This window comes from Psammomys obesus, unplaced genomic scaffold, assembly GCF_907164565.1.
Source record: "Psammomys obesus unplaced genomic scaffold, mPsaObe1.curated_primary_1811, whole genome shotgun sequence".
NCBI classification, from domain to species: Eukaryota; Metazoa; Chordata; class Mammalia; order Rodentia; family Muridae; genus Psammomys; species Psammomys obesus.
Window position 1 is genome coordinate 30,266,950 of NW_026585895.1, and position 18,282 is coordinate 30,285,231.

Below are 18,282 nucleotides of genomic sequence, written 5' to 3' on the forward strand. Positions count from 1 at the left end.
ACGTTGTTCTTAAGACTAGTGAGTTACAGGCGATACAACACTGACTTAATGCTTCTACCAAAAGATGGTTTTCTTCCCTATTTACTTCAGCTTTAGCTCATAGGTAGAAGGGAGGACTCAGTTTGATTTTGTAGGGTTTTTTCTTTCATTTTTTTTTTAATCTTTGTTTTTCCTCAGAGAAGAATTACTATGAATTTGTGAAGCTAAGTTTGAATGTGAGTTTTTAAAAATAGTAACTGAGTCTCAAAAAGAAATTATGTGGCTTACACAGTAGAGTGAGATGAAGTGTTTCCTTTGCCCCCAAACTCAGGTCATCTTGGAATGTCATATGTGACCTTCCTTAAAATGGTCTGAAGATAAAGGGAGCTAAGGGTATTGAGTAGAAACGATTCCCATGTTGGAGGTGTTCTGAATCTATGATGGTGTATTCATAAGAACATGAAAAGGCAGAACCCAATGAACAAGGCCACATGGAGGAGGAGACAGGCTGTGCCTGTAGGAGAGGAAGGGCCACCTGGGCCCATAGAAGCTGGGACAGGCACAGGGCTCCCCCCTGAGACTTTGGGGGAGCATGGTCTCTGAACACCACAGTTACAGTCTTTCAGCCTCAAGAACTGGGAGAAAATACGTATCTCTTACTTAAGTTTAAGCCGCCAACATTATGGTACTTGTTTACAAAGTCCTGGGAAATTAGCACACAGACAACATACCCAGCCAGTTCTGGGTACCTTGTACTCGAACTTTGTGAGATTGCTTAACTCATTTAGGCATATGAGCTGTGAAAGGTGTACGTAGTCCAGTGGGCAATTACTTTTTTTTAACACAGTGAACCTGGATGACATACGAATCTAAAACTCCTAACCATAATTCCATTTTAATGCCTTGCCTCCACATCTGTATTTAAGTGTTTGGTCCCTTTTGCAGTTAACAGTCACTTGATTTTGCATTTACTGTCTACTCTCTGCACATAATGAGTAGTAGAAACTTAATGTTGGGATGAATATTTAAAGGCAAACAGGAGAACTTGGTGACAGAGGCTATTCTCCAGTGGAGATTTATGGAAAAAAAAAAAAGTTGTTTTCAAAGCAAGAAACCCCCTACTTGACATTTGGTATACAAAGCAGTAACTTTTTTTTTTCAATTGATGTGAAATTCATATAATAAAATTAACCATTTTAAAGCAAATACTTTTATTTTTAATTTATTTTTTATTAATTATGGATTATTTACTTTGTATTCCTGGCTATAGCTCCCTCCCGCCTCCCCTCCCAATCTCACCCTTCCTCCCTTATTTCCTCCCATGCCCTCCCCAAGTCCACTGATAGGGGAGGTCCTCCTCCTCTTCCATCTGACCCTAGCCTATCAGGTCTCATCAGGACTGGCTACATTGTCTTCCTCTGTGGCCTGGTAAGGCTGCACCCCCATCAGGGGGAGGTGATAAAAGAGCTAGCCACTGAGTTCATGTCAGAGACAGTCCCTGTTCCCCTTACTAGGGAACCCACTTGGACACTGAGCTGCCATGGGCTACATCTATGCAGGGGTTCTAGGTTATCTCCATGCATGGTGCTTGGTTGGAGTATCAGTCTCAGAAAAGACCCCTGTGCCCAGATATTTTGGTTCTGTTGCTGTCCTTGTGGAGCTCCTGTCTCCTCCAGGTCTTTCTATCTCCCTTTTCTTTCATAAGATTCCCTACACTCTGCCCAAAGTTTGGCTGTGAGTCTCAGCATCTGCTTTTATACCTTGCTGGGTATGAGTCTTTCAGGGGCCCTCTGTGGTAGGCTTCTGTCCTGTTCCCTGTTTTCTCCCTCTTCTGATGTTCGTCCTGTTTGCCTTTCTGAATGAGAATTGATCATCTTACCCAGGGTCCTCCTCTCTTAGCTTCTTTAGGTGTACAGATTTTAGTATATTTATCCTATAGTATATGTCTAATGTCCACTTAAAGTGAGTATATGCTATGTGTGTCTGTCTGCTTCTGGGATCCCTCACTCAGGATGCTTCTAGTTCCCTGCAAATTTCATGATTTCCTTGTTTTTAATTGCTGAGTAGTATTCCATTGTGTAAATGTACCACAATTTCTGTGTCCATTCCTCAACTGAGGGACATCTGGGTTGTTTCCAGATTCTGGCTATTACGAATAAAGCTGCTATGAACATGGTTGAGCAAATGTCCTTGTTGTATCCTTGAGCATATTTTGGATATATGCCTAAGAGTGGTCTAGCTGGATTTTGAGGAAGCACTATTCCTAATTGAGAAAGCGCCAGATTGATTTCCAAAGTGGTTGTACAAGTTTATTTTGTTTGTTTGTTTGTTTGTTTTGGTTGTACAAGTTTACATTCCCACCAGCAATGAAGGAAGGTTCCCCTTTCTCCACATCCTCTCCAGCTTGTGTTGTCACTTGAGTTTTTGATCTTAGCCATTCTGATGGGTGTAAGGTGAAATCTCAGGGTCATTTTGATTTCCCTGATGATTAAGGATGTTGAACATCTCTTTAAGCATTTCTCCACCATTTGATATTCCTCTAGTGAGAATTCTCTGTTTAGCTCTGTACCCCATTTATTAATTGGATTACTTGGTTTGTTGGTGTTTAACTTCTTAAGTTCTTTATATATTTTGGATATTAGCCCTCTGTCAGATATAGGGTTGGTGATGATTCTTTCCCAATCTTCAGGCTGTCATTTTGTTCTGATGACAGTGTCCTTTGTAAAGCAAATACTTTGAATGGAAGTTAAGTGTATACATTTACGAGTCACCTTGAGTTTGAAAACTGGACATTTTTTGTGTTTGACTTTCACTTAACAGCTTTTACTTAACATAGTATTTGATTGCTTATGTTTCTGTGATCGCACCTAGAGCCTGGGCAGGTGCCTTGCCACTGGGCCTAGCTTGATGGTTTTGCTGTCTATTTCAACTGTAGCATGTGTCAATGCTTCACTTCTCTTTATAGCTAAATAATGCTGTTACATGTGCATACACTGCAGTGCGCAAACACCACAAACAAGGCAGGATTTCACCTCGTATCCCAGGCTGTCTTCACAGTCGAGATCTTCTCTTTTCTGCCTCTAAATACTGAGATCAGACCTTGATGGTAATGGTTGGGCTCTCTGAGATTGTGTGGTTCTGTCCCACAGAATAGTTCCAACACCAGGGAAACGAGCTCAGGAAAGTATACCTGGAACTGTTCTACAAAAAAGTATTGAAGTATTGGTGACATCAAGGCATGTTCAGTTGTGAGTAGAGGGACTGTATTGAAGCACACCCAAACATACCACACACACACACACACACACACACACACACACACACACACACACACTGTGTTTCTCCATACAAAAGGTGTAGAGGGGGGTGCAGAATTCAGCATGACCTCAGGCCTCTTGCACTGTGGACGAGGATCAGGCATGTAGAACCCCATGTTCAGCGTTGGTTTTACACAGCCATCTTTCCCTTTCATTCTGCTCCTGTATGTTAGCCTTATCCACACCCCTAAAATTCCTCAGGCCTCAGTTGTTTTGGTTGTGTTACATTTTTTTCCTTACTGAAAATGCTTTTGCCCATTTAATGAGTTAAAGGATTGGCCCCAAACAGTGCTGTGCTTTTGAAGCATCTTGTAACCATGTCCAAGCAGTTTCCTCCACCTTGCTGGTGTTCTGTTTCTCTGTGTGTGTCTGTAGTGGTCAGTATAATTTGCTCTATTTCATACGCATTTTCAGCCAGTCACTTCATTTAAATTTTTCTGTATAGAAGTCAGTAAACAAAATAATGCTAATTGTTTTCCCAGACTCCTTTGCAGCCTGTATCTGGAATTGTAAAGGCCAGGATTTCCTGACTCATACCCAAGTGGAGGCGCAGGACCACATGGCCTACTCTTAAGTAGCCCATGGCAGTTCAGTGTCCAAGTGGGTTCCCTAGTAATGGGAACAGGGACTGTCTCTGACAGAACTCAGTGGCTGGCTCTTTGATCACCTCCCCTTGAAGGGGGAGCAGCCTTGCCAGGCCACAGAGGAAGACAACGCAGCCAATCCTGCATTGCAGCATGGTTTTTGACCCAGTGAGTTTGAGATTCGAGGTCTTGGAATGGTTTTCCTAAGAGGAAAGAAAAAAATTTTAAAAATTTAAAAAAACTTAGCAGATTCCACACCGGGAGATAAAGCAATAATATTGGGACCATGAAGGATAAAGTCCCAGTGGCTTAGGAGTACAGTATCATTGAATGGCTATATCACATGAGTAAAAATTAAAGATTTTTTTTCTACCAGTTATCTGCCAACTTGCTGTTGGGTAGGGTTTTGCTACTTTACCTGGAATTTCTAGCCTGCAAAAGTCTGTAGAATTCAGAATTCAGCCATATTTTAGTTGTTTTCATAGAGCTTGGCACAGACATTGTTGATTATTGATATTTATTATTGATTTATCTTTTAGTTAAACAACAGTTATTCTTAAACCAGCTGTATAACCAAGTCACCACACAGAGACTAGGATTTATTTAATTAACCTAGAGCACAAAGCTGGGGAATAATTACTTCATCCTAAACCTCCAAGCCTGCATACTTTGCTCCCATTCAGATTTCCCACATTATACTTGCTTTTTAGTCATATCTTAGGTCCGGTTCATCCCTCCTGGTGTTTCCAAGTCCTCTTCTCTCAGATCCCTCTTCTCCAACCCTATCTCCTCTCCTTCGGTCCAGGATGTCCCACCCTCTTCTCTGCGTTGCTCAGCATTGGCTGGTTGTTTTATTGTCAATACAGAGAACAAATAGTGGCATGTTTACACAAATTTGAGGCAAGTGATGTTTAGAATAGGCATCATGATGCAATGTCCTGAGGGAAACCAGATAGAGGTGTAGAGAAATCAGCATTTGAATGATAAATTGTATACAAGGTAATGTATACAAGGGTAAATTGTATATATCCTGCAAGAACATTATGCCACAGACATGTAATATAGCTGAAAGGAAGATGAACTTTGCCAAGAGCTGCCTGGCGCTTTCCAGGGCCTGCTATCCTGTCTTGTCCATGTGATTGCTTATTGGCATCTGTGGAATTTTTATTGCATTTTATTTATTTGTACGTGTGATTGGAAGGAGATTGAAATGCCACGGTATGCACATAGAGGTCAGATGACACCTCTGGGGACTCAGTTCTTCCTCCACGTGGGCCCAGGGGGTAGAAGTCAGGTCCTGAGTCCTGGTGACAAGTGCTTTTATATTGTGAGTCATCTCACCAGTCCCCATTTCTAACATTTCTGTTGTTAAGAGTATTTCATTTTATTTGGCCTAAAGATATTTGATCTATGATACATCTTTAAATTCAGGTTGGCAGGCTGGAGCGATGGCTCAGTGGTTAAGAACACTGGCTGTTCTGTCAAAGAACCGGGGTTTAATTCACAGCACCCACAAAGCAGCTCACAACTGTCCGTGGCTCCATTTTCACAGGATCGCACACTTTAACACAGACTCTAACACATAGATGCAGGCAAAACACCAATGCACATAAAATAAAAGTAAATTTAAAAACATTCAGGTTGGCTTTTATGGAATATGGCATTAAGTATCAAAAGGCAAAAGATAGGGATAATGAGATGGCTCGGCAGCTACAGGTGCTTGCTGCACAGGCCTAATGACCTGAGTTCAACCCCCAGAACCCACTTGAAGCTGGAAGAAGACAACTAACTCCGCAACGCAGTCTTCTGACCCTCGTACCCATGCTGTGGTACACATGGCCTTCCTTCCTCCCCATCATCCATACACAATAATAATAAAAACCTTTTCTTACGGGGAAAAGGTTGGGGCAGGCTTCAGCTTACGGCTCCAGAAAGCCAATGCCTTGCCTTGTTTTTAAAAGTGCCTTACTGACTCCAGTGCACATCAAACAGTGCCCTTCTCTCCTCAAGCCTGAGAGTGGCAGCTAAGGTAGAAAGCAGTGTAGTGCACACTTCTTTCTGACCAGTGGTGGGAAAATGATATCACAGGAGACTAGGAAAGCTACAACTTTTTTCATTTTATTTTTGATGTGCATTGGTGTTTTGCCTGCATATATGTCTGTGAACCATGTGCCTGGTGCCGACAGAGACTGGAAAAGGATGTCAGATCCCCCTGGGACTGGTAACAGTTGTGAGCCACTATTTAGATGCTAGGAATTGAATCCAGATGCCCTGAGGAGCAGTCAGTGCTCTGACACACTGAACCATAGTTTTCCTCCAGCTCCGGAAAACTAGAACTATTACTTGGCATTTTTACATCATTCTCTCCTGTCTTTGGATTTTTGCAAATATATATATATATATATATATATATATATATATATATATATATATATTAATATTATACAGATCATTAGCATAATTGTGATAAGCATTCAAATTGGCACAATGAAGATGTGTATGCAGGACAGGGAATCAGTCTTGTTTAAGCAAGTTTCTCTTACTAAAGGTATTATTTGTAGTCTTTTTTTAAAGATTTATTATTTATTATATATACAATGTTATGTCTGCATGTACACTTGCATGCCAGAAGAGGGCACCAGATTTCATTATAGATGATTGTGAGCCACCATTTGATGGCTGGGAATTGAACTCAGCACCTTTGGGAGAAGATCCAGTGCTCTTAACCTCTGAGCCATCTCTCCAGCCCTATTAGCAGTCTTTTCAACTAATTTTTTATTTTCTGTGATTAAAATTATTTTTTCCTTTCTTCCCTCCAAACCCTCCTTTATACTCTTCCTTGCTTTTTCAAATTAATGGACTCTTTGTTAATTGGCGTGTGTGCATGCATGTGTGTGTCTCTAAATACATAAATAGAACCTGCTCAATCTGTGTAATGTACTTTTACGTATGTTTCCAAGGCTGACTCTTTGGTGTTGGATAACCAGTTGGTATGTTCTTCTCTGGGGAAGACTATTTCTCTCACTCTCAGTATTCCTTAGTTGTTTGTAGTTCTTTGCCTAGGGTTGAATCCCAGGCCTGTGCCCATTCATATTAGCATGTCTGTTGGTGTATCCCTTGCTCAGTTCGTATTTAGGCAGCCAGGCTGGTGAGACTTTATGGGTGTTGCTTCTGACATTTCTGAAAGACAATCTCGTAGCAAACTTCCAGTTCTTCTGGCTCTTCTAATCATTCTACTTTTTCCCAGGAAATGATCCCTGAGCCTTAGATGCAGGAGTTGTATTGCAGATGTGTCCATTTTGATTGGTTGTGGTTTTTGGAAGTGGTCTTCATTGTTGCAAGGTGAAGTCTCCTTGATAAGGGGTGAGGACCACATTTATCTGTGGGTGTGAGGATAAATAATTAGAATGTAGTTAGGGATTATGCTGGTTTAATAAAGTGATGGTGTTAGGTTCTCCAAGCTCCATGACATCACTTGCCCTGAGTAGTTGGTCAGGTTTCCAGCACAAGACACATTTCCCTCTTGTTGAAAGGATCTGTAATCAAAAAGCTTTTGGTTACAGCCAGGGTATGAGTGCCACGGCTGCATGCCCCGCGGTTATTGTGCCATGCTGGTCTGTGTTGTGCCTCATAGGTATCATAGGTAGGCAGGACTATTGGTGACTTCCCTCCTTCAGAAGCTTGCATAGTGGCTTCTGGTACTGTAAAAGCTAGTCGTCAGAGAGGGACATTCCGGTCAGTTCCAGCTCGGAAGCTTCTGGACCCTGTGTCTGCAGTGCATGCTGTCTTAAGCAACAGGGACTTGGAGGGTGAGGGCCAGCCAAGGGCAGTAACAGTATCTGTTCTGTTGGACAACCCTGACCAACAACTCAAAAGAGGGCTGCTTGTTCCTTGTGTTGGGGTTTTTGTTTGATGGTCTATTATTATTATTTAGAATGTATTCATTTATCCTTGATACAGTATTTTGCCTGCATGTGTTCCTGCAGGCCAGAAGAGGGCATCAGACCTCATTATAGATGATTATGAGCCACCGTGTGGTTGCTGGGAACTGAACTCAGGACCCCTGGAAGAACAGCCAGAGCTCCCAACCTTGAGCCATCTCTCCAGCCTGTGGTCAACACAGATGGGAAAGTTTCGTTTAAACTATATATGCGTATTTATACACTGCCTTGTGTATATTACAGGTGATTTTCGGTGGTTCGTAGTATGGTTCCTTAGTTCCCTCTTTTCTGCTTACATCTTATCAGAAGCTTAGTGGGTAGCATAAGTGTCTGATATTTCTCGGGGGTCTGCCCTCTTTAGAGTTATTATGTCCTAGACTGTTGCTCCTACTTCAACCGGGGCCGGGGAATGAGAAGGTAGGTAGGTCAGAGCCACAGCCTAGCCTACAAGCCAGGTCACACAATGTGGCAACCAGAGAAAACACTGTGAATGTGCTGGCTGAAATAAACATAGGATAAAATAATGAAGTTAGCCAGTCGGTAGTACCCAAATAGGAGTCAGCACCTAAGAGACCCGTGTTACTCTCCCCCGCAGTGACTATGCTTACAGCTTGCTTCGAGCCGTTTCCATAGCCGTCTGAATCCTTTGTACCCTTCAGGATCGTAACCGAGGGAAGAACATTTTCACATGGGCAGGGTTTTCAGGCTTAAGGCAGGGATCAACAGGAGAGAGGGCCACAAAAAATCGTCATGGGAGGTGGGTGCATATGGTCGAAATACCTGTAGGAAATGGCACAAAGAAACATTTGTACAACATCTGCTAATTAAATGTACAGAAAGGTTCAAAGAAACGTCTTACTCATTTTTTCATGATCTTTAATACTGTGGCTATCCGTAGCCTTTGTACCTTTTAAACAATTTCAATATGTGCATCAGAGCATTGGAGCAGGATAATCTTAGAGAAATTCTTGAGCAAGAAAGGAGATAGCTGGGTATGGTGCTTTACACCTATAGTCCCAGAATTTGGGGGCTGAGGCAGGAGGATTGCTCTGGGTTTAAGGCCAACCTAGGCTATAGGATGTAAAAACCCTATTCTGTATGTACTCTGGTCAAAAAAAAAAAAAAAGACAAAAGTTCAGAACATGTATGGAGCATTTGGTCATAGAATGTAGAAGGCTAATTCACAAAACCATAGTATGCAGCGTTTTCACTGGCTGAGCCAGCTCACCAACCCTGTCCACCTTCTGTTGCACTCTTGCCTTTCTCACTTTCACCAGAATGATGTCACAGTATTTCTGGGTTTCCTATGCTCTAAATCCTGGCCTGTTCTTCCTGAGGACCACCTGGTCAAATTTACCACAGCAGTAAACCCGCTTCTCAGTGTACACTTTCTCTCGAATCTTTCAATTGCTGTGAAATTGTCCTTGACAGAACGACTTAAAAAGATTGTTTGGGCTCAGGATTTAAGATGTTATCAACAAACTGTGACTCCATCTGAGGTAGAGGTTAGCTTGCAGCACAAGTATTCAACGCATGAACCTCTATGTTTCAGATCCAAACTATAGCAAAACAATATTCTGGACAAAATAGGATTTGATCTCTAAATATGAACCCACAGTCATCTTACTATCCTGGGCTTTGTTCTGCAAATACTTTATTTGCTCATGTGTTTTATTTTATTTTGTTAATAATTTATTTTTAAAAATTGTATGTGCATTGGTGTTTTTGCCTATGTGAGGGTGTTGGATCCCCTGGAACTGGAGTTACAGACACTTGTGCACTGCCATGTGGGTGCTGGGAATTAAACTTGGGTCCTCTGGAAGAGCGGCCAGTGCTGCTAACTGCTGAGCCATTTCCAGCCTATTATTATTATTATTATTATTATTATTATTAATTTTATGTAAAGTTCCTTGAATAGGACTTTGGTTCCAGGAGGCACCTAGGAAAATGCATCAGTGAAGGAACATTATAAAGAAAGTGTTTGGGGCTGGAGAGATGGCTCAGCCGTTAAAGGCGAGGCTCACAACCATAAGTATAAGAAAGTGTTTGTAGTTGACAGTGTGCTCTAGCAGGGTTCAGTCTCCTGATAAAGCAGAGCATAGTAGCCTGCCCTTTCTGTTGAATAATTCATTCTCTTTGACTCGGGGTCCTAAGTTGCTTACTGTGGGATTTGTTCTAAATGAGCTCCTAAATTCTCTTGCAATCCTAAAAATTTTAAAATGAGTTTTGCTTTAAAAATAGAATCCTAGAAATATCGTGGAGGTAGTTTGGAGAATTTTGCATTATCTTGTTCCCTACTTTGGCATCATAGCTTAGCCCGGTATGTTTTTCAGCAGTGCTACTTTGACGATTTCTCTTTGTCTTTTAAAAATTATTTATTTATTTAATCATTTATTATGTCTTCAAGGACCATTTTACACTAAGGATTCTATTCCAATATTATCATATTCTCTCTCTCTCTCTCTCTCTCTCTATATATATATATATGTATATATATATATGTATATATATATATGTATATATATATGTTGTTTTTTTTGTTTTGTTTTGTTTTGTTTTGTTTTTCTTTGAGACAGGATCTCAGCTATAGCCTGGGCTGGCCCTTGAATTCATGAGCCTCAGCCTCACAAATGCTAGAATGACAGGTGTCTGCCATCATGCCTAATTCAGTCCTGTTGCTCATGTTGTCCCACCACTGACCTCTGAGAGAAGTTAGGTTGTTCCTGCTTCTCCTGGATATACTCCCATCATCGTAGCTCTGGAGTTGTCTTTAAAGCGCTCCCATACCATCTGGTACCCTGAGACACTCCAAGATCATTACTTGTATTTCCTGCCCCAGTCCTAGAATCACCTATTTTCTTAGGTGTCCTGGTTTCATTTCTTAGAATGTAGTATCAGAAGCTGAGATATTGGTTAGGATTTCATTGCTGTGAAGAGACACCATGACCGCGGCAACTCTTATAAAGGAAAACATCTTTTATAAAGGAAAACATTTAATGGGTGCTGGCTTACAGTTTCAGAGGTTTAGTCCATTATCATCATAGCAGGAAACATGGCAGCATGCAGGCAGGCATGGTGCTGGAGCTGAGAGATACTGTGTGTCACACTGGGCATAGCTTGAGCGAATATAAGACCTCAAAGCGCAGCCTCCACAGTGACAGGCTTCCTCCAGCCAGGCCACACCTACTCCAGTAAGGCCACACCTCCTAATAATGCCACTCCCTATGGGCCAAGCATTCAAACACATGAGTTTGTGAGAGCCATTCCTATTCACCACAATGTTTTTGCTCTACTTTAGACCCTCATCTGAAATCAAGAAAATATGTGTGTCCTAACTAAAGTATGTACACAGCTGTAAATATTTCTATATGTAATCGATACCTATGTCAAGGCCCAGCTGAGTTTTTAGTTGGGTTACTTGCTTTTATTCTTGGGATCTAAGAATTACTAATATTGTTTGTAAGTTCTTAATCAGATTTGTGTCACAGATATTTTTTCCTAATATGTATTTCATGTTCTCTTAAAAATGTCAAAGGAAGGGGCTGGGGCCTTTCAAAGGGGAGGAGATACAGCACAGTGGTGTAACGGGGCAGGAAGTAATAGACTAGGGAGAATTAAATGGGGAGGGATGTGGGAGGGCAGGAAAGAAGAGAGAATATAAGGGAGGGACAACTAACCCTAAAGACCTTTAGAAATGAAGTCACATGGAAACCGATTACTATAGAAGCTTCCTAAATGATAACATCTGTACATAGGAACAGGAAAAGTTTAAATGGACACTGTAGACCTGCACATTAAAATCCCAGTGCCAGGAAAGAGTTACTTCTTTTAGAGTTGTTGGTCAGTGGGATCTGATAGACCAGACAAAATTATGTGCTGTTGCTTTTGGTCGCTCTCTTCAACCTGACAGACCCTTGCTGACAACACCACATGCCTGAGTTGCAGAACCAGGAGAAATCAATGTGGCACTAACTTGGAAGCCTTATCACAGCTGGCTAGCTTCCACGTTGTGTGAATGTGGTATGCACACAACCAGAGAAAAGTAATCATCACTCTTACCCAGATGTGAGCTACAATCGTGACCAGCCAGGTAACATCTGCCACTGGATCAGTCATGGCATGGAGGTTATTGGAGGAACCAACAACTTTGGTTTCTTGGTTTGTTCCACAATGGACACCATACCTGGCACTGTTATTGGGGCCAAGTGTTGCGGGATACTTGATCATACTGTAAAACCTGCTAGTGTGTACTGGAAAAAATAACCGTTTCTAGTTGTGGTGTGGTTCAGCCCTAGCACGTACAGTTAATCCAAGAGCTTTCTGTAAACAGGGTTAAATAAAGTTAATCCTAGGTCAAGGGGCGGAGCAGGCAGCCAGTCCAAAGGAGTGGGCAGTGGAAACACAGAAAGGAGGGACATTGAGTTGAAGGGTATTTGAGGCAGCGCGCAAAAGAAGAAAAGGCTTTTTCCTTTTGGGAAGTCAGCTGAGTAGGAAGGTCAGCTGGGTGCTCTCTCTGCCTCTTTGCACTAGTAAGCTTGCTCTGCAGCATCTGGCTCCTGAGTCTTTATTGGTAAAATCGAACATTTGGAATTTTCTTTCTCTAAAACAACAGCCAAGTACCTATGCATAGACAGGTCATAGGCCTTAGGAGAGCCTAATTTTGGTAAACGGACATCGTTTTAAGCTACCTCCTAGTGATTTATTGCTATACCTTCATCAGAGATGCTTCCTGCAGTAAATGGTAATTACACAGAAAGACCCACATTGGCCAAGGTGAAGAGAATAGGACTGCAGACCGCTTAGCCCTGAGGGATGTCTATCACACAGGCTCTCCCCAAGGCTCAGGGATCATTGTGAAAAAGGGGTGGAAGGACTGTAAGAGCCAGGGTCAGTGTATGGCTTAAAAAACAAAACAAAAACAAGAACTGTTTCTTGGGCACGACAGGGCAGCGGCACATAGGAGCCCACGGCAGTGTGGCAACTCGTGGAAGTCCTATGCAAACTCAAGCTAAACGAGGTCCCCCATAGGCTGGGGAAGCGGACGTGAAATCCCACCCTTAGCTGAGGAGCTGTTGGCAGTTGACACCTGCTGGGATGGAGAGAAAGAGAGTTAGTTTTGTCTAAGGATGTTGCTCCTGGTGGGTCAAGCTGTTTTCAGCTGCACACCTAAGGCACAAATTGGACTCTAAAAAAAAAAAAAAATTAATTGAATTTTAAACAAAACCCAAATTCTGTCACCGAGCAGAAGGTTTTAATTTAGCCCCAAATCAGTTTTTTTTTTTTTTTTTTTTTTTGGTTTTTTTGTTTTGTTTTGTTTTCTTTCCTGGGTCAGTCATGCTTTCGATTGCTGTATCTAAAAACCTCATCAAACCCAGAGCAGGTACATTTTTGTGCAAGATGTGGTCCTGTCTTCTATTTGCTCTTAGCTCTGTAATACCTTTCAAGTTATTTTTTAAGACCCAAAGATTTAAAAATAACAGCTTAACTCATAAGATTCACACACTTTCCAATTTATTCATTTAAAGTATACAATTCAAGGCTGTTTGTTTGTTTGTTTGTTTGTTTGTTTGTTTTGTTCAAGGCAAAGTCTCTGTTGCCCAGGCTGCTCTCAAATTCATGCACTCAAGTACTCCTTTTGCCTCCTCTTCCTGAGTGTGCCACAGAGCCCAGATAATTCAGTGGCTTTTAATATATGCACAAGTGTGCAATAATCACCACATTCATCTTTATAATATTCAGTTCGTCTAAAAACAAAGCCTGGCAGCCGGAGAGATGGCTCAGTGGTTAAGAGCACTGGATACTCTTCCAGAGGACCCGGCTTCAATTCCCAGCACTCACATGGCAGCTCACAACTGTTCCGGGGGATCCAACACGGTCACACACACATGCAGGCAACGCACAGATGCCAAAACACAGGTGCACATAAAGCAAATAAATCGTGAAAAACAACAACAGTAACAACAGAGCCCTTGGATGCCAGGAGTGTGGCTCAGTGAATAAAATGCTTGCCGGATGAGCATGAGGACCGGAAGTCAGATTCCCTAGCACCCACATAAAAGCAGAGCTCAGGAAGCAGAGACAGGCTTTCTGGGCCAGGCTCTCTCTCTAACTAGCTGCCTGGGTGCAGCAGGAGACTCCGCCTGCGTAGATAAGGTGGAGGACAGTTGAAGAAGACACTGCCGTGGCCCACACGGGACAGCATACACACAGCGCACACTACGCATGCACATACAAACAGAAGGAAGGGGCACCATAAAACATTGTAGCTATTATCTACTGAGCCTCTCCAGTCCTGAGCAATCTCTGATCTGTCTTCTGTGTCTATAGATTTTCTTATTCTGGACATTTCATAGAAAAAGGATCATACAAATATGTGATTTTTTTTTTTTTTTTTTTTTTGTGAATGCTTTCTTTCGCTTAGCATAATCTTTTAAAAAGGATTTAAATTTTGTAAGTGTTTTTGCTGGCATGCATGTCTGTTCACCTTGTGCATACAAGGTGGACATCAGAAGAGGATATTGGATCTCTTGGAACTAGAGTCACAGGTGACTATCAGCCACCATGTGGGTGTGGAGAACTGAACTCATGTCCTCTGGAAGAGCAGCAAACGCTCTTAGCCCCTGAGCCATCTCTCCAGCCCCTTGCTTAATATGATGGTAGGTATTCTAGTTGGTGTAAGGTGGTGGCTGTCACACATTTTGTTTGGTGCTATTATTTCAGAATGCATGAGGCTAGATAACATAACGGGCAATGATTTATTTTTGCATAGTTCTAGAGGTAGAGTGGTGAGGGTCAAGGCGCCAGCAACTGGTGAAGGCCTTCCATGTCACCATAGCTGAAGGCAGAGGGCCCTTTGGCAAAAGTTACAGTTTGTAATGGCACCAATCCCGTTCCAAGAGTGGGAGCTCTTGTGGTAAAATCGTCTCTTAAAGGTCCAATGCATTAGTCCTGTAATATGTAATTAAATTTCAGCATGCGTTTTAAAACCATTGTTTGAAGCTCATCGTGGTTGTGAGTAGCCCTTTCCTGAGGATTGTTACTAGACACTTTTTACATTTTGGGGGAGGGCACTGATATATTATCTTTTCAGATGCTTTGCCCATTTAAAAAAAAAATTCAGTCCCATCCTGTGGGTTATCTCTTCACTTTCTTGATTGTACCCTTGTAAGCACAAAATATTTAATTTTGATGAGGTCCAATATATTTGCTTTTCTTTTGTCATGTATTTTGGTGTCATGTTTACTAATCCATTGCCAAGTCCAAGATCGTAAAGATTTTCCATTCTGTTTTGTTTTGTTGCTGTTGTTTGTTTGTTTTTTTGTTTGTTTTTTTTTTTTTTGAGACAGGTTTTCTCTGTGTAGCCCTGGCTGTCCTGGACTCACTTTGTAAACCAGGCTGGCCTTAAACTCACAGAGATCTGCCTGCCTCTGCCTCCCAAGCGCTAGGATTACAGGCTTGTGCCACTGCAGCCGTCTACAGATTTACTGTTCTATATTCTTTTAATGATTTTACATTTCTAGCTCTTTCATTTAGACTTCTGATCCATTTTTGAGTTTCTGTATAGTGGTGAGAGATAAGATCCAGCTTCATTCTTCTCTGGTGCTAGGGGTAGGAACAATGGCATCATTCTCTCTGACTGTCTTGATTACTGTTTTTATTGCTGTGAGGAGGCATCACCACCAAGACAACTTATTGAAAGAAAGAAAGAAAGAAAGAAAGAGAAAGAAAGAAAGAAAGAAAGAAAGAAAGAAAGAAAGAAAGAAAGAAAGAAAGAAAAAGCACTTAGTTCGAGGCTTGCTTACATTTTCAGAAGGTTAGTCCATGACATTGTGGTGGTAAGCACACAGGCATGGGTGCCGGAGCAGCAGCCAAGAGCTCACATCTGATCCAAAAGATGCAAGACTTGGCCTTTCATAACCTTCAAAAGTTTCAAAGCTCATCCCCAGTGACACTCCTCCAACAAAGCTATATCCCCTAATCCTTCCCAAACACTTCCGTTATCTGGGAACCAAAATTGAAACATGAGCCTGTGGGGCCATTCCCATCCAAACTGCCACGGCAGCCTTGTCATTTTAGGACAGGGTCCCCTGACTTGCCTCTCCATGAGCCAGAAACAAGTTCTGTCAGGGCCCCAGTACTCTCAACGAGGCGGAGGGTAACACTGAGTCTCCATCAGGTGAGTGAGGCTATCCCGAAGGTCGACTGTACTACCCTTCCATGCTGGCCCAGAATTTAGTCCCAGCAAACAGTAGCTGGGGGATGAGAGCAGTATCTCTCCCAGGAAAGTAAACCTCCAACTGAGAGATGAGAGGGGAGGGGAGTCCCGTGTGGGGGGGGGTTCCCTCTCTGAGTGGGATGGGAGCAGAGTTAGGCTGCAATGCCGCAGACGCACACTTTTCTTTCTGAGGCTCTGTGGGTTTTCTTAGACATCTTTAGCGTGGTGGTCGGCCTGGTGCGGATCCTGTTTTGATTGCTCAGTTAGTGAAACCGGGCAGCGAGAGGCCATTTAGTCTGTGTGTATTGATGAAACGCCAACTGAAAAAGGGTTCCAAACTAAAACCGGAATGAGATGAGGGCTACTAAGGCAGAGGTCTACATTATTAGAGGGATCCTTAGCCATAAACTTCACGGGGGCGTCTACTTCAGTTTATATATAAACTAAAACACCAATGAGCTACTTTGGAAATTAGATTTTTCGCAAAAGCGAGAGTTAATAAACTAAGGCAGCCCGCGCCAAATATCTAGAGAATAAATGCTCCAGTTTTCCAGGCACAGGACAATCCAGGACCACGAGGGTCAGGGAGGATCTCTGTGGAAGAGTGAGCTGAGCAGGGCGGCAGAATGTTGTGTAGATGGGGAAAAGGGCTGATGCCAAGGACACACTCCAGAGCTATGACGTGTAATCAGTTTGGAGGGATGAGTTTTGAGTAAGTAAAGTAAGGGAGAGGAGCCTAGTTGGGGATCACGGAATTTGGACTTTACCTTAGAAAACAGCAACTTGATCAAAGTGGTCTGAGCCCAATGGTTTTGGCTATAGTGTGTAGATGGACTGGGGTTGTGGAGTGTGTGTGTGTGTGTGAGAGAGAGAGAGAGAGAGAGAGAGAGAGAGAGAAAGAGAGAGAGAGAGAGAGGAGTGCAGGGTGAGGGGGACCAGACTTAATGATTTATGTCTATTTTAATGATGATCTCTCCCGCGGTAACTATCGAGAATCTATTAGAATCTACATTTTTTTTTTAAATTCACTTATTCTTTCTTCCCTCTTTTTATTACTTCAAACGTCTTCCTTCTAGGATCCCCTTGCTTTGCACTTGCTCTCAAACACAGCACGTGTTTGTGGCCGGAAAGCAAGGAAAGGTGTGTGCGGCTTCGGGATGAGTTTCTCCTCCTGGAAGCAGCGAGACAAACGGAAGGCACGTGGCCAGCTCCCGCTTTTCAGCAGGTCTGATGTGACCTTCAAAACTCCTCAGGACAAGCTGGTCTCCAGTAAGGCTGCATCCCCAGTCAGACTCCGGCTGGCAGGCTCTCCCACGCCCGCCTGGGTGTGTGTAACTCGCGGCTCCGAGGGTGGAGTTGCCCGAACCATACCGAAACACTAATGAAAAAGCAAATCACAAAACACAGTGAGAAGATGAGGAAAGTCGCGGAAGGAGGAGTCAGCCTCGTCCTTTTGAAATTCGAGTGTAGGGACACCACACACACACACACACACACACACACACACACACACACACACGCACAGACGCACCCCGCTCTGCCCACTCCCCGCAACCCTGCACCAGCTTCCCCTCCCCAAGTCCTGATTCATGAACCGTGCCACCTTTGTCTCATTTTAAACTGTGCAGGACTATTTTAATCCTCCCACCCCCATCTCAGATTTTTTTTTTTCTCCTCCCCTCCCTCCATCCTTCGGAAAGCTCCGCCGGTAGAGCGCTCCGCGGGGTGGGAGAGCACTCCTCCCCAAAGGCTCGGGGAGGCGAGAGCCGAGAAGCGCCCCCACCCCACCCCAGCCCCCTCTCTCCGGGAAGCTCTCCGAGGGCGCGTGGGGAAGCGCCTCGGCCCCTTTAAGGTGCGGCGCTCGCTCGGAGCGCGGGCAGGAGGCCCGCGAGCCGGCGCGGGGCCAGGAGCCGGGTGGGGAGGTCCCGCCTCCCCCTGCGCCCGCCCGCGGCCCCTCCGCCCACCGCGCGCCGCCGGGGCCATGCGGCGCCCCTGAACCATGTCGTCCTCCTACGCCAAGAACGGGGCGGTGGACGGGCCGCGCTCCCCCGGCTCGCAGGTACCGCCCCCTCCTCCACCCGCGCCGCCCCGCGCCCCGCCTCGGGGCCGCGCTCGGGCGCGGGGCGCTGGTCCTCGAGCCGGCGCTCCCTCCTCTGCCCGCTCCTCCCCCTCCTCCTCCTCCTCTTCCTCCCCTCCTCCTCGCCCCGCTCTCCGGGCTCCGCGCTCCCGGCTCCAGAGTCCGCAGC